General features: G+C 34.3%; 1 long non-coding RNA gene across 1 annotated transcript; it reads left to right on the top strand.

The window, feature by feature from the left end:
* LOC109947853 lies at nt 158-6,082 on the top strand. Its single transcript, XR_002270623.1, has 3 exons — nt 158-1,590; nt 3,021-3,076; nt 5,686-6,082. It is a non-coding gene; the product is annotated as an uncharacterized LOC109947853 (long non-coding RNA).

Raw genomic sequence — 13,262 nt, 5'->3', positions numbered from 1 at the left:
TAACCCTCACCTCACGATACGTTACAGGGAAAAAGTAATTATCCAACAATAAAACGGGTTACCCATTTAAATCGAATCGAACTCATTTCTTTAAGCGAAGACAGTGAAAGGGAAAGCAAGAGGTCTGAGCTTTTCTTGTACAAGAGGAAAGCAGAAAGTGGAGAGCGCGAGTTCTTTGAACATAGCGCCACAAGATCCAAACACCCCAAGCGGCAACGGCAAGCGCGATAAGAAGTCCGTCAAAGCGCCAGCCAAGGATCCCAAGAAGAATGATGAAAAGAAGGATGAGGATTTGGTAAGCAATTCTAAGGGTTACGGTTTCGTTCACTGCCTGTTTGGTTCCTGGGAAAATTTCTTAAGCTGAAGTTCTTGCATTAGACTATTTCTAACAGTGTAAACTTTAGTGCTTGTTCAAAAACACGAGATATCAATACCCAATATAGAGTCTGCGACATCTGTAGCAATTAGTGATAGAACTGTTGGAGTTGATGGCCTCAAGTTACCACGTATACAAGAGCAAATATTCAGTCATGGCTCAGTCAGAAATCATAAATTAATGCTCAGATATGTGCAGTTACTCTCAACCTAGACTTTGCCAAAAAAAAAAGGACAAAAGACATTATAATGCTCAGATCAGTCTCGTCCCCAAAATCCATCAAAGCCTCCCGGTCATGATTGTAGAGAGACACTCTCTCTCTCTCCCATTTGTTGCACTCTGACGCCACCAACCTCTGATTCTCCTCAACAAACTTCTTCAAAGCTTGTGCATTCAGACTCGCTTCGGCCTAAAAAACGAAACCATCAAAAACAAAAACACAAAGAAAACAAACTATCAAAACGATTATATGAATATGTAAATGCATGAACCCTAGCGCGCTCAAGGACTTGTAATATACCCTGAAAAATTCAAGGTGGATTTTCATATTTTAGTGAAAAATAATATTATAGTGGAGAATGATTATGGGTATTTTATCAAGTGATTTTAGATGGAGATTATTAAATTAAGCGTGTTTAATTTCAAGTTCGACAAAATGACCAAAATACCCCTATGTGTGTAAGATTACCAAAATACCCTTGTAGGCAACTAAACAAAAACAACAACAACAAAAAAAAAAAAAATACCTAAAACGTGGAGGGCATCAAACCACCCTCCTCCCATTCTTCCCTCCTTGCCTCAAGTTTTCAAATCCACCATTTATGAAAGGATGAGTCACCTATTCTAAATTGATGACTCACCTAGCCTAAGATTCTTCAATCATGAATTTATTCTCTTTCTCCCTATTCATTGTATCATCACTCTTTTCTAAATTGATGACTCACCTAGCCTAAGATTCTTCAATCATGTAATTATTCTTATCCTCATCATTCATTGTATCATCCTTTTCTTCCTCATTCACCTTATTTTCATCCTCATTCTTCTTTTGTTCCTCTTCAAAATCTAAAATTCGTCACTTCCTTGGAGCAGCCGAGAACTCAAATATAGAAAGCTCAAATGAGAAAACTTCTTTCATAAAAGTTGTTCATTTACGTGATTCCTATAACATGCTCCATTTTCACCTCAATCCGATTAGTACAGACTCCAAAAAGTTGGTATGATCACAATATGTTTACCATTTTCTGATTTCGCAGTAGTATGCTCGGTTTCAATATGTTTCTATGATTTCCTGTACTTAAATGACTTTGGTTCCTCCATCTAAGTTGTTCGAAATTATGTCTATTATAACATATCAAAAATTTAGAACGTTTAGAGTGGAACTTGTTTATAGTCTTCGACCCTAATTCCTTCCCTCAGTTTCAATCCAGTACACTCATTTTGAAAACTCAAAACACTATGATTTCTTCATGATAGTTACTCCAAATTCTCCTCTTTATAACATATCCAAAGGTCAGCAAAACGCAACCATTATAACTCTCTGAAAATTGGTATGAACAAAACTTATTCATTGATTATATTGAATTTCTTGTTATAAATGTGTACTTTCTCTCAAATGGCTTGTTACTTGTCATTCAATTGATCAAATTAGCCACTATCAACTCAAGTAAATGATTATTTGAAGGCATGAAGCTCATCTTCTTATTGTCTCTTTGAGTACTAGTTGTAAATCAAGTATTGGTTAGATTGCCTCAATGACATATATCTCCTTCAAAGTGTGTTTCTCTAAAGTTCTAGATTATTTCGATGTGATTTTGTACCAAATTTCACTCTAGGAGTTTGTTACATCAAAATTCATATCTCAAGGGTTATTTCAAAGTTGGTTTTGTGCCATTTGAATTTAAATTGAATTTTTTTTTGAAATTTCAAAGTAGAGACTATGTTGTTGGAATTGTTATGATTCTATTGCATGCCATGTTTTGAATACGTGTTTGAAAACTTCTTGAACTTGGATTTTCATGAATTTTTAGTATGTTTTACTTTCACGTATTTTCTTCAAATCTGGAAAATTTTATCCAGTTTGGTTGGAATTTGAAATTTTGGTGAGTTTTCAAAATAAAGTGTACAAATCTGAAAAAAAAAAATTAAAAAAATTAAAAAAATAAAAGAACATTCTGCAGCCTAGTCTGTTTTGGTTTCTATTTTGACATGCTTCCTTAACCCTAATTTTCATCAAATTTTGATATTTTTAATTTTTCTATGTCTAGTTGTGATCTGAAATTTTTTAAATTATTTTGATTTAAACTCAATATTTAGTGAATTTTCAAAGTTAACGTGTTCCAACCTAAATGTTTAGTAAAGCTGAAGTTTTTGTTTTAAATTAATGTTTTAAATTTTCTTTATGAGTCTAGAGCCAAATCACCTGATTTTAAACATCCCAAAGAGTAGAACAATTATAGGAGGGGAATAGATTGGTTTTTTCTTGACGCTTGGTTCTATGCTTGCTTGAACGTGAGGTTAAGGGAGTAACAATCGGGTCGAACAACTTGTCAAGTGTACTTTGGGTTTAGGTTTACGTGCGCCAGTATGATACTCAAACGTGTTCTTTTTTTTCAGTGAATTTTAATCAATAAATTATCTTAATTAGGTGTTCTACTCTGCGTAAGGACAAACCCGCACAAGGTTAAGCTAGTTGGACATGAGGTAGGATTTCCTGATTTCCCGATGATAGGGCTATGTCACTTTTAATCTTGGTGCTTATATATAATACTATAAATATGAATATTGGTCCATTTTCTTCTCTCTTCATCCTTTTTTCGGTAGACATGCATTAGAAATAGCAGCACAGTAAACTAGCAGTGTTATTACACTAGACTGGAACATGACAGTCGTTAACAAAAAGGTGTGGTTTTTAAAGGTCTTACCCTTGAAGCCTTTTCTACTTGAAAATTTTCTCCTTTTTGTGTTGAATGGTTCTTAATGTTACTTCTCTGTATTTTTTGTGGTTTTATAGGTGGAGGTTAGTAGTAAGGGTGGTGGCTTACGTAGTAAATGAGTTTTAGGTGTGTTTATAAAGTGCATTTCATGTGGAATTTTTTTTATTTTATAATTTCGGTCCATATTTTGAGTATAACATAGAAGACTCCTTTGGTAAGGCTCACTAGATAGGACTGTGCTAAATTGGACCTAAAGCCCATGTTTGGTTAGAAATGGGACTAATTTAAATGGGATTATATAGCCCAATAGTAAAAAATACCCCTTACTCGTTCTCTTTATACAGAGACACTAAAAATGGGTTCGCAAAATAAGCCTTCACTATATTGAACACGCCTCTCACTATATTGAACACACCTCTCGCTGTGGTTCGCAACTCCGTCTCTGCGACTCCACCTCTCCTTTGTTCAACATCAACTCATCTTCTTCGAATCTTGATCCAAGCAAGTTTTTCTTATCTTTCCCTTTGGAACCTCTCTTATTCCTTCTTCCACCTCTTTGAATTTTGCAATTGTCCTCAACAATTTTGACCTGAAGCTCTGAATCTCTCCTTCATTTTCTTTGTTATTTTCTTCTTCTCTTCTCTAATTTTCGTAGAATCCATATCTACTGTAGCGATATATATATATATATATGTACTTGATGTTAATTGGCCATTAATTTGTAATTAGGTATTCAAGAAAACCTAGAAATTCAGAAGTAGCCTAGACTTTTGGCATGAATCTTGAGTTTATTGAACTTACTGGTTCATGTGGGATGATGCATCCTAGTGGTTTCAGTTTTTATGGATTTCATTACTATCTAATGTATTTAAATGGTCTACACATGTGAAACTCCGAGATCTGAAGATGGTAAGAAATAGTTTGGATGCTCAAGCTTATCACCTTTCAAAAAGAGGTCAATCACTTGAGACTATTTATGTAATTTACTAATGATAATTGGCATGAATCCTGAGTTTTTGAACTTACTAGTTCATGTGGGATGATGCATCCTTGTGGTTCAATTTTTCTTGGTTGGTGATTTAGTGCTAAAAGATTACACATAGGAAGATTTGGAGTTTTGGAGTTTGCCAATTTTTTTTTCTTGGTTGGTGATTTGGTGATTCAAATTGTACTGCATCTATTTATCCTCTGCTTGTTGGTTTCAATACCTTGCTTCTGTTGGGTTTTGATAGTAAACTATTTTTGCTTATGTTGGTAGCATTTTAAAGTAATCTAGTTCTGATGATTTTCCTAAATATCTATTACAAATGGTTGTATTAGCTCTGTAGAAATTGCAATTTATGCTCTAGTTATCAAACAAGTGTTAGATATTCAAAATTGTGAATCCCGTAAGTAATTATCTATTTTGCAGAAGGATTTACAACTCACGAGTGTATTTTTCTAGTGTGGTAGTTTTATTTGGGTTTGTACAGGCATATACTTATTTTTTGTTGTTGTAGGCTGTTGTATTCACTGACATAAGTCTTGAGAAAGCCATTGAATTCAATGATTATTGTCATAATCATCAACCTCCAATCGCCTTCATTAAAACTAAAGCTAAAGGCCTCTTTGGTTTTATGTTTTTTTTCTTTGGCCATGTCAGAGTAAAGTCATGCTCTTTTTTTTTTGTTTTTTTTTGGGGAGAAAGATTTGTAGTTTTGGAGATTGCAATTGCCCGTGATTGATTGTATCTGTCATTTGACAGAGCAATATGCGTCCTATGTTTTCTCATTTGGTTTCAGCCCGGATCCCACTATTTCTTCGAATAAGCTTCTTGCTAAACCAGGCTTTCTAGCCTTGCCCATTGCCTCTAACAAAGTATTGTACACAACCAAATTAGGCTGCACACCAAGAGCAGCCATTTCCTGCAAGACATACCTAATGCCATCATAGTCCCCAGCCTCACCAAACATCTTACCCAAGATAGAAAATGCATTGGGGTCTAGTTTCCACCCATTGGCTCTCCCTCTCTCATATAAACTAAGAACCCCCTCAACGTTTCCCATTCCCAATTTGGCATTGGTTTAGGTCTTTCAAATAAGAAAATGTAATAAATAACATGGTGTTAATCAGCAGCAGCATCATCTTTTGGCCAATTGTGAAATAATCTTACAACTTTTTTCTTCATATTTGTTGTGATATTAGGCACACATTGGTTGATAATTTTTGGTCCATTTGGGGTGAATTTTCCATACTTTGCAAATGGTATTAATTATGGCTTTGCATTAATTGTTATGTTTCTATTTGCATATGAAACTGTTTATTTTCAATTTGAGGTTATTTCACTTTCAGTAGGATTGATTAAGAGCAATAATTCTTTTCTTTTTTGATTAATAGATATGGATCAAAGACGAATGTTGTTGATATTATTGTTGGAGATGTGGCATTTAGAAACCATGTGTGCTTGCACGATTCTTGTGGACAATGCTTGAGGACATGGCCTAGCTAAATTTGATGCATCTATCATTTTGGAAACACCACAAATGATGCATTGATAAGATTGGCTTCATTTTGGAAACACCACAAATTGTATAACATATTGCTAGCATTAAAGCCAGATAGTTCTTAGTTATGGGGCTTATTAATTCATTTTGAAATTGTGGATGTTTATTTGTATGTATTAGTGGTAGAATTGTGTATAGTAAACCTCTAATTTCTGAGTCATGTAGATGACTTTGACATATATGAAGAATTTCTAACTTTTGCATATATGAAAGGTACATGCCAATTTGGTTTGGATGAAAAGAAATGTATATGTCAATTTGGTAATTCTAATAACAAAAAAAATTACATTTAATTATTTAAAAATATTTTTTTTAAAATAATTTTTTTTTTTTAGTTCGACACAGCACCAAACATGGATCTTCACTATTTTTACAATTCAGCTTCTTAGTCCGACGCAACACCAAACGTAGGTCAGTACTTAATCCAGCTTAGTCCAATTCGAGCTAATCCAAGACAGTCCTAGAATTTAGTCTAATCCATGACAGTCAACCATACCAAACGACACATGACTGTCTTGGCTTGGTTTGGTTTGGTCTAAGTTGGATAACACTTATCTTGCGTTTGGTTTATGCTTGGACTAGGACTAGATTTTTTTAATTTTTCAAAAATATCTATGTAAATACATATATATACAGTCTCCTTCTATTGAGGGATCCCTCAAATAATTTTATTTGAGGGACGCCCTTTAGGGTACCCAACAATTCTTTTCCCAATAATCCAAACAATCTATTTTTTAGGTATTCATTCATAGATCGTCCTTACAAAAAAATTAGACAAATCGGAAACCGTTTCGATATCCAATTTGTATCTTACAAAATCAATGAACACGGTGCTTTAAGAAAGTACTAAAATTTCAATAACTCAATTGAGTGGTCACATGATATCGGATTCAAGTGATTTTTTGTAGAGATGATATTTGAATGAGTATCTACAAAATAGACAGTTTGGATTAGTGAAATACAATCTGGAGTGAGGCCTACAAGGGGTGTCCCTCAAATAAGCTTATTTGAGGGATCCTTCAATAAAAGCTCTCTGTATATATATATATATATATATATATATATATATAATTCGCTCATAAGATCCGAACAACCCTTAGTAATGAACAAGGTCATATTGATTGGGATAGTCTCACATACGGAAATATAATTAGCACAATTAATCAAGTTGGTATGAGAATGTGTGTTGATATGAAAATTGGTAAACAAATACAGTCTGAGAGAAATTCTACTAAATATGAATTAGGTAATTTCTGCGAATAGTATGGTCTAATATCTATTCCTCCGTCTAGAAAGAGTAAGCCCAGTCACCACAGCCGACAGTTTAGTAAACGTCACCATTATTCACGAAGAAAACAGTCATTCCAACATAATAATGAAGATAAAGAGTTTTATAGTAAAAAAAGATTCTCCCTAAGAAAAATTGGAAAAAGAGTCACGGCAAAAACAATCGCTTTAAGAAAAGTACCAACAAGAGAAAAGTAAAATGCTATAAATGTCAAAAGTTTGGTCACTATGCAAATAATTATAGAGTTAAAGACACAATTAAGCAATTAAAAATCACGGATGAAGATAAAGACAAATTAATTAAAGTCCTTGAGTTAAGAAATTCTGAGTCTAGTGAAAATGAAACCATGATTAGTCATACTGAGTCTTCTGAAATCTATTCTTCTGAGTCACAACCCAGTTCGCCTATGATTCAATTTGGTTGCCAAGATAATTGTTGTAAGTCTAAATCAATTAATGTCCTTACCAAACAAGAAGAACAATAAGAATTATTAATTGATTTAATAAGTAAAGTTAGTGCCCGTTTGACATTGCTTATTTCGGGTGATAAGTGATTTTTAAAAAATTTTGGGAAGCCCAACCCATTTGGTAAACTATGAGAAAATCACTTATTGTTAACAATTGTTGTGAGAGAAAGCTAAAAGGGAAAGCAGCTAATAATATGCTTTCATTTTTTGATTATGCAGGAATCAGTTTCAAAGAGGCGTTGAGTTTAATGATTATGCAGGAATTATTTTCTGATTATGCAAGAATCAGTACCAACAACAGTTTTAACAAAAAGTTTACCAAACACCAAACTGCTTTATCCAGCAACTGATTTCTTTCACAGCAAATCTAACATCGATTATTTTCACAGCACAGCAATGCCAAACTGGCCCTTAGTCTGAGTATTTAAAGAAATTAAGAAAAGTCATTAGTCAAGAAGAGCCGAGACAGTCTACCTCTCAAAAGATAAGTCTGAACACAACCTTAGAAAAATTTAATACAAAGAAAGAAGTCACTTTACAAGATTTACAACTAGAGGTAAAGCTAATCAAAAAAGAAATAATTAAGTTAAAACAAATAAGTCAAAAGTTACAAAATGAAAATTATGAGATAAAACAAGATCTGATTAACCTATTAGAAAATAAAATTCCTAAGTCTACACCGAAAAGCCCTACAAATTCTGACGAAGAACCCTCTAATCATGATCATGTCGTCAACTTAGTTAAACACGTAAATTTTAGAAAATGGTATGCCCAAGTCACTATATTTGTCAAAAGCTTTGAGTTAAACATAGTTGCCCTCTTTGATTCAGAAGCCGACCTTAATTGCATCCAAGAAGGTCTAATCCCAACTAAGTATTACAAAAAGTCAAAAGAATCATTAAGCACTGCCTCAGGAAAGTCACTCCAATTGAATTATGAGATCCCTAAAGCCCATGTCTGCCAAAATAAAATCTGTTTTAGGATCTCTTTCGTCTTAGTTAAAAACATTACTGATGAAGTCATTCTAGGTCTACCATTTATTGCCATGTTATATCATTTCTAGGTAGAACATGATGGTGTCCTTTCTACTTGTTTAGGAGAGAAAGCTATAAATTTGAATTCTTGAGCAAACCTGAGTTACACAATTTAAAAGAATTACAAAAGAGTGCAGTCACCAAAACGGTCAGAGTTATTCAGAATAAAGATAAACAATTAATATTCCTCTAAGAAGAAGTCAAAACCAAAAGAATTGAGCAACAGCTTGCTCATGAGTCTTTACAATCACAAATTTGACAGTTTGAAGAAAAATTAAAACAAGAAGTCTGTTCTGAGTTACCCAACGCTTTTTGGCATAGGAAACAACATGTTGTCAGTCTTCCTTATGTCAAGTCTTTTAGTGAGAAAAATATCCCCACTAAAGCCAGACCAATTCAAATGAGCCAAGAATTAATGGAATTTTGTAAAACTGAGATCACAGAATTACTTGAGAAAGGAATAATCCGTAAGAGTAGTCACCATGGTCTTGTCCTGCTTTCTATGTCCAAAAAAATGTTGAATTAGAATGTGGAGTCCCGAGATTAGTCATTAATTACAAGCCACTTAATACTGTCTTAGAATGGATTAGATATCCAATCCCTAATAAAAGAGATTTAATTAATCGATTAGAAAAGTCAATCATCTTTTCTAAATTTAATATGAAGAGTGAATTTTGGCAAATTCAAATTCATGAGTCTGATAGATACAAAAATGCTTTTGTTACCCATTTCGGCCATTATGAGTGGAATGTTATGCCCTTTCGTCTTAAGAATGCGCCCAATGAGTTTCAAAATATAATATATGAGATTTTTAATCCTTTCAGTCATTTTTTCATAGTCTATATTGATGATGTGCTTATCTTTTCTCAGTCGATAGAGCAGCACTGGAAACATCTGCATAAGTTCTTACAGATAGTCAAACAAAATGAATTAGTAGTTTCTGCTAAGAAAATTAAGTTGTTCCAAACTAATGTGAGATTTCTTGGGTTTAATATCTGCCAGTCACAGATTAGTCCCGTAGATCGAGTTATTCAATTTGCTGATAAGTTTCCTGATCAAATCCTAGACAAAAGTCAACTCCAGAGATTTCTAGGATCTCTAAGTTATGTTTCTGATTTCTATAAGAATTTGAGAAAACAATGTAAGCCTTTATTTGATCGTCTCCAGAGTAATCCTCCCCTATGGTCATCTATTCATACTAATATAGTCAAACAGATCAAAGCTCATATTAAGACACTTCCTTGTCTTGGTATCCCTTCTACTGATGCATTCAAAATAGTTGAAACTGATGCCTCTAACATTGGTTATGGAGGTATCCTCAAACAAAGAGTCAATTCTAGTCAATCTGAGCAAATCATCCGATTCCATTCTGGTACTTGGTCATAGTCTCAAAATAATTATAGTACTATTAAGAAAGAAATACTATCTATTGTACCATGCATGAATAAATTTCAGTCTGATTTATTAAATCAAATTTTTTTTTATCCGAGTTGATTGTAAGTTAGCTAAGCATGTATTAGAAAAAGATGTTCAAAATATTGCATCCAAACAAATATTTACACGATGGCAAGCTATTTTAAGTATATTTGATTTTGATATTGAGTATTTGAGAGGAAGTGAGAATTCTATTCTTGATTTTCTTACTAGAGAATTCCTGCAGGGAAAACAATGGCAGAAAGAAGAAAAGAAAAAGACAAGCAAAAGAGTCAAATTGGTCAAACTAGTCAACCCAGTCATCCCCAGTCACTCTGAGTCCTCCCTCCATCAATGAGTCAAGCCAAACACGAGTCACCTTGATTTGCCAACCTAAGAGCCATAGTTGGCCAGGTTCGCTCCCAGTTTTCAGTCTGCCTTAATATCTAGTCATGATCCTTTCCAAGATATTGCTCCGTCTAATCTTCCAATTGCCTCCTACCATAAGACGTCCCCATACATGATCAAGAGTAATAGTCACCTGTTCATAACTGACTCAAAATACAATTTTATTGCCAACCCAATCACCATTGCCAAATCCTACTTTCCACCAAATAGTCACTTCATTCCCCCAGAACCATTTAAAAATTTAAAGTTTTATAGAGACATTCTCCATGAGACCCAATCCATCACCATTAAGCCAATTAAAGACAGAGATAATCCCCATATCATCCTCTATCATTCCCTCTACATCCATCAAATAATCAATGAGAATGAATGGAGTAGTCACCCCTATGATCTCAAAGTTCTTCAGTCAGAACTTCAGTATAGTTACTATGATTATATCGAAGCATGGTATTCTATCTTACTTCACCAAACAGTTGATTTTAGTCATTCATGGTTCCTTAATTTTGACAGCAAATTCAAAAGTCCCTTCCCCTACTGGTTCAATCACTGGTGGGAAAAACATGGTCCAGTCATTGATCTATTTCCTCCTCCAATGCAAGATTTAGTCAATTATTTCACTAATAAAAATAAGTTCAAAGAGTATGAGCTGTTCTTCCCAAATCTTCTCCATTTTGTAGCCAAGTACAAAGTCCCTTGGATCCTCAAATGGTCATATCAAGTGGTGCGATAAATTTAAACTTGAGCGTATTGCAGATTATGTTTATGCTGATTTTCCTCCAGTCAGGAATCCGCAACCTGAGAAAAAGTCATCCCCTGCTTCTTCACATTCTTCTCTCCTAATTGAGGGAAAAACTAAGTCTGAGTTGCAGAAAATTGCTCGCCAACTAATGTTACAAGCCTCCCAAATGAATGAAGACGATGATAGTGATGCCACTCCTAAGTCGCAGTCATCTACCAGTCAACCAAAGTCATCCAGTCAGAAGACTCCAGCCCCCAAAATGCGGTGGAGTGATTATCCCCCAGATAGTCAAGACCCTTATGATTTTGGTCCTTTCAATTTGGGTGAAGAATAAAAGTTGCCATCATCATGAGCCCTAAGTCAAAAGCATTTGGAATTTTGGACCCGTGCTTCAACAGTCTGATAGCCCGTGCTCCTTTAGTCAGATTCCCCGACAAAGTAAAAGTCACAGCACTCAGTAAAAGCAAAAGCTTTCGTGTGCTTCTACAGTCACTTTCCAAAGCATCCAAAGTTGCCAGCTCATCAATAGTTGCCAGAGTTTACTTTATTTGCTTATTTAAGAAGGCCAATTGGCCTCAGTTTTAGACATAATGTAATTTAGTCCACTTTCTTTTCTTAGTTTCAAAGTTCTTTCAGTACCAATGTTCTGAAGAACTAAGTGCTGAAACAAAGATTTTGTAAGTGTTTTGCATTCTGCAAGTTATCAATAATATTTTGAGTACTTTGAGTAATGCTATTTTTTGCATCTATTTTCATCTATTCATTAATTTGCTTCACGCATAAACTGCATCTATTCTATAATCTCTTTGCTTATACATACTTTTGTTTTACTTCTATCTCTTTTTGGTTCTAGACCCCTTCTGGTTCTAGACCCCTTCTGGTATCAGAGCCGTAAGTGTTGAAGAATGAGTCTAAGTCTGTAAATCATCCAACCCAAGTGGCTGGTTTAGGTTTTCTGAGTTGTAAGTTTTCAATTTCTTCTCTCTCTACTTCTGGTCTTTCAGTTTACCTGTCCTTCTCTCTCTTGGTGTCCGAATCGTAAGACCTGTTCCAAACAGTAAGTCCTAGGGAGGCCGGAGCGGTAGTGGCATTAGTAGGAGGGCGAGAGAATTTTAGGTATTCTATTATCCCATGGAGTCAGCCTTAGGAGTTTCTGTTTACTTTCTTCTTTAGAAATCCAACCCCAGAACCTTGAGTAAAAATGAGTCGCTTATTTAAAACTAATTCTTGCAATTCTAGCAGCTCTAGAACCAATAGTTGTCTCCTAGAGATAGTTAATGAAGAACAAGTTGAGTATGATAATAGAAATAATCTAGATTATAAAGATTGGAATATACCTAGAGTCCCCAGTCAGGACATTTATAAGAAAAAATGGTCATTATCCAGTTTTAAGTCAACTACCCATGTCAAAACAGTCGAACAAGTCTATGCCTTGAGTAAAAATCATGAGACCTGTCAGTTGCTTAATCTTGAGTTAATAAGAAAACATAGAAATGATGGAAACAATTTCCTCTATATTGGTCTAGTCCAAGTTGCTGTATATATGTTATATATATATATATATATATATGGGTATGTTATAATAATAATAATATACATGTATATATGTGTATATATGTATATTATATATGTATGTATATATACATATATTATATATATTATAAAATATATATGTATATATACAGTTTTGATCTCTTGGATTATAGGGTTCTAAGATATTTGTGGTCACTTACCGTTGGATGTAAATTCAACGGTTCACTCACTATTGCACTCCTTTTAAGAAACTTTTTTGAACTATTGGATTAATATCCAACGGTGGGTGACCACAATCTCTTGGACTCCTGTAGTTCAAGAGATCGGGACTGTATAATATATATACATATATTATAATATATCAGCCCCGATCTCTTGGACCACAGAGGTCCAAGAGATTATGGTCACCCGTCGTTGGGATGTAACATCCAACGGTTCAAAAAAGTTTTTTAAAAGAGGTCGCAAGAGTGAGTGAACCCGTTGAATTTACATCCAACGGTGAGTGACCACATTTCTCTTGGGACTCCTG

This window comes from Prunus persica, chromosome G3 (genome assembly GCF_000346465.2).
Source record: "Prunus persica cultivar Lovell chromosome G3, Prunus_persica_NCBIv2, whole genome shotgun sequence".
Taxonomy (NCBI): Eukaryota; Viridiplantae; Streptophyta; class Magnoliopsida; order Rosales; family Rosaceae; genus Prunus; species Prunus persica.
Note: the sequence above shows the minus strand (reverse complement) of the source record. Positions and strands in the feature narration are given on the sequence as shown.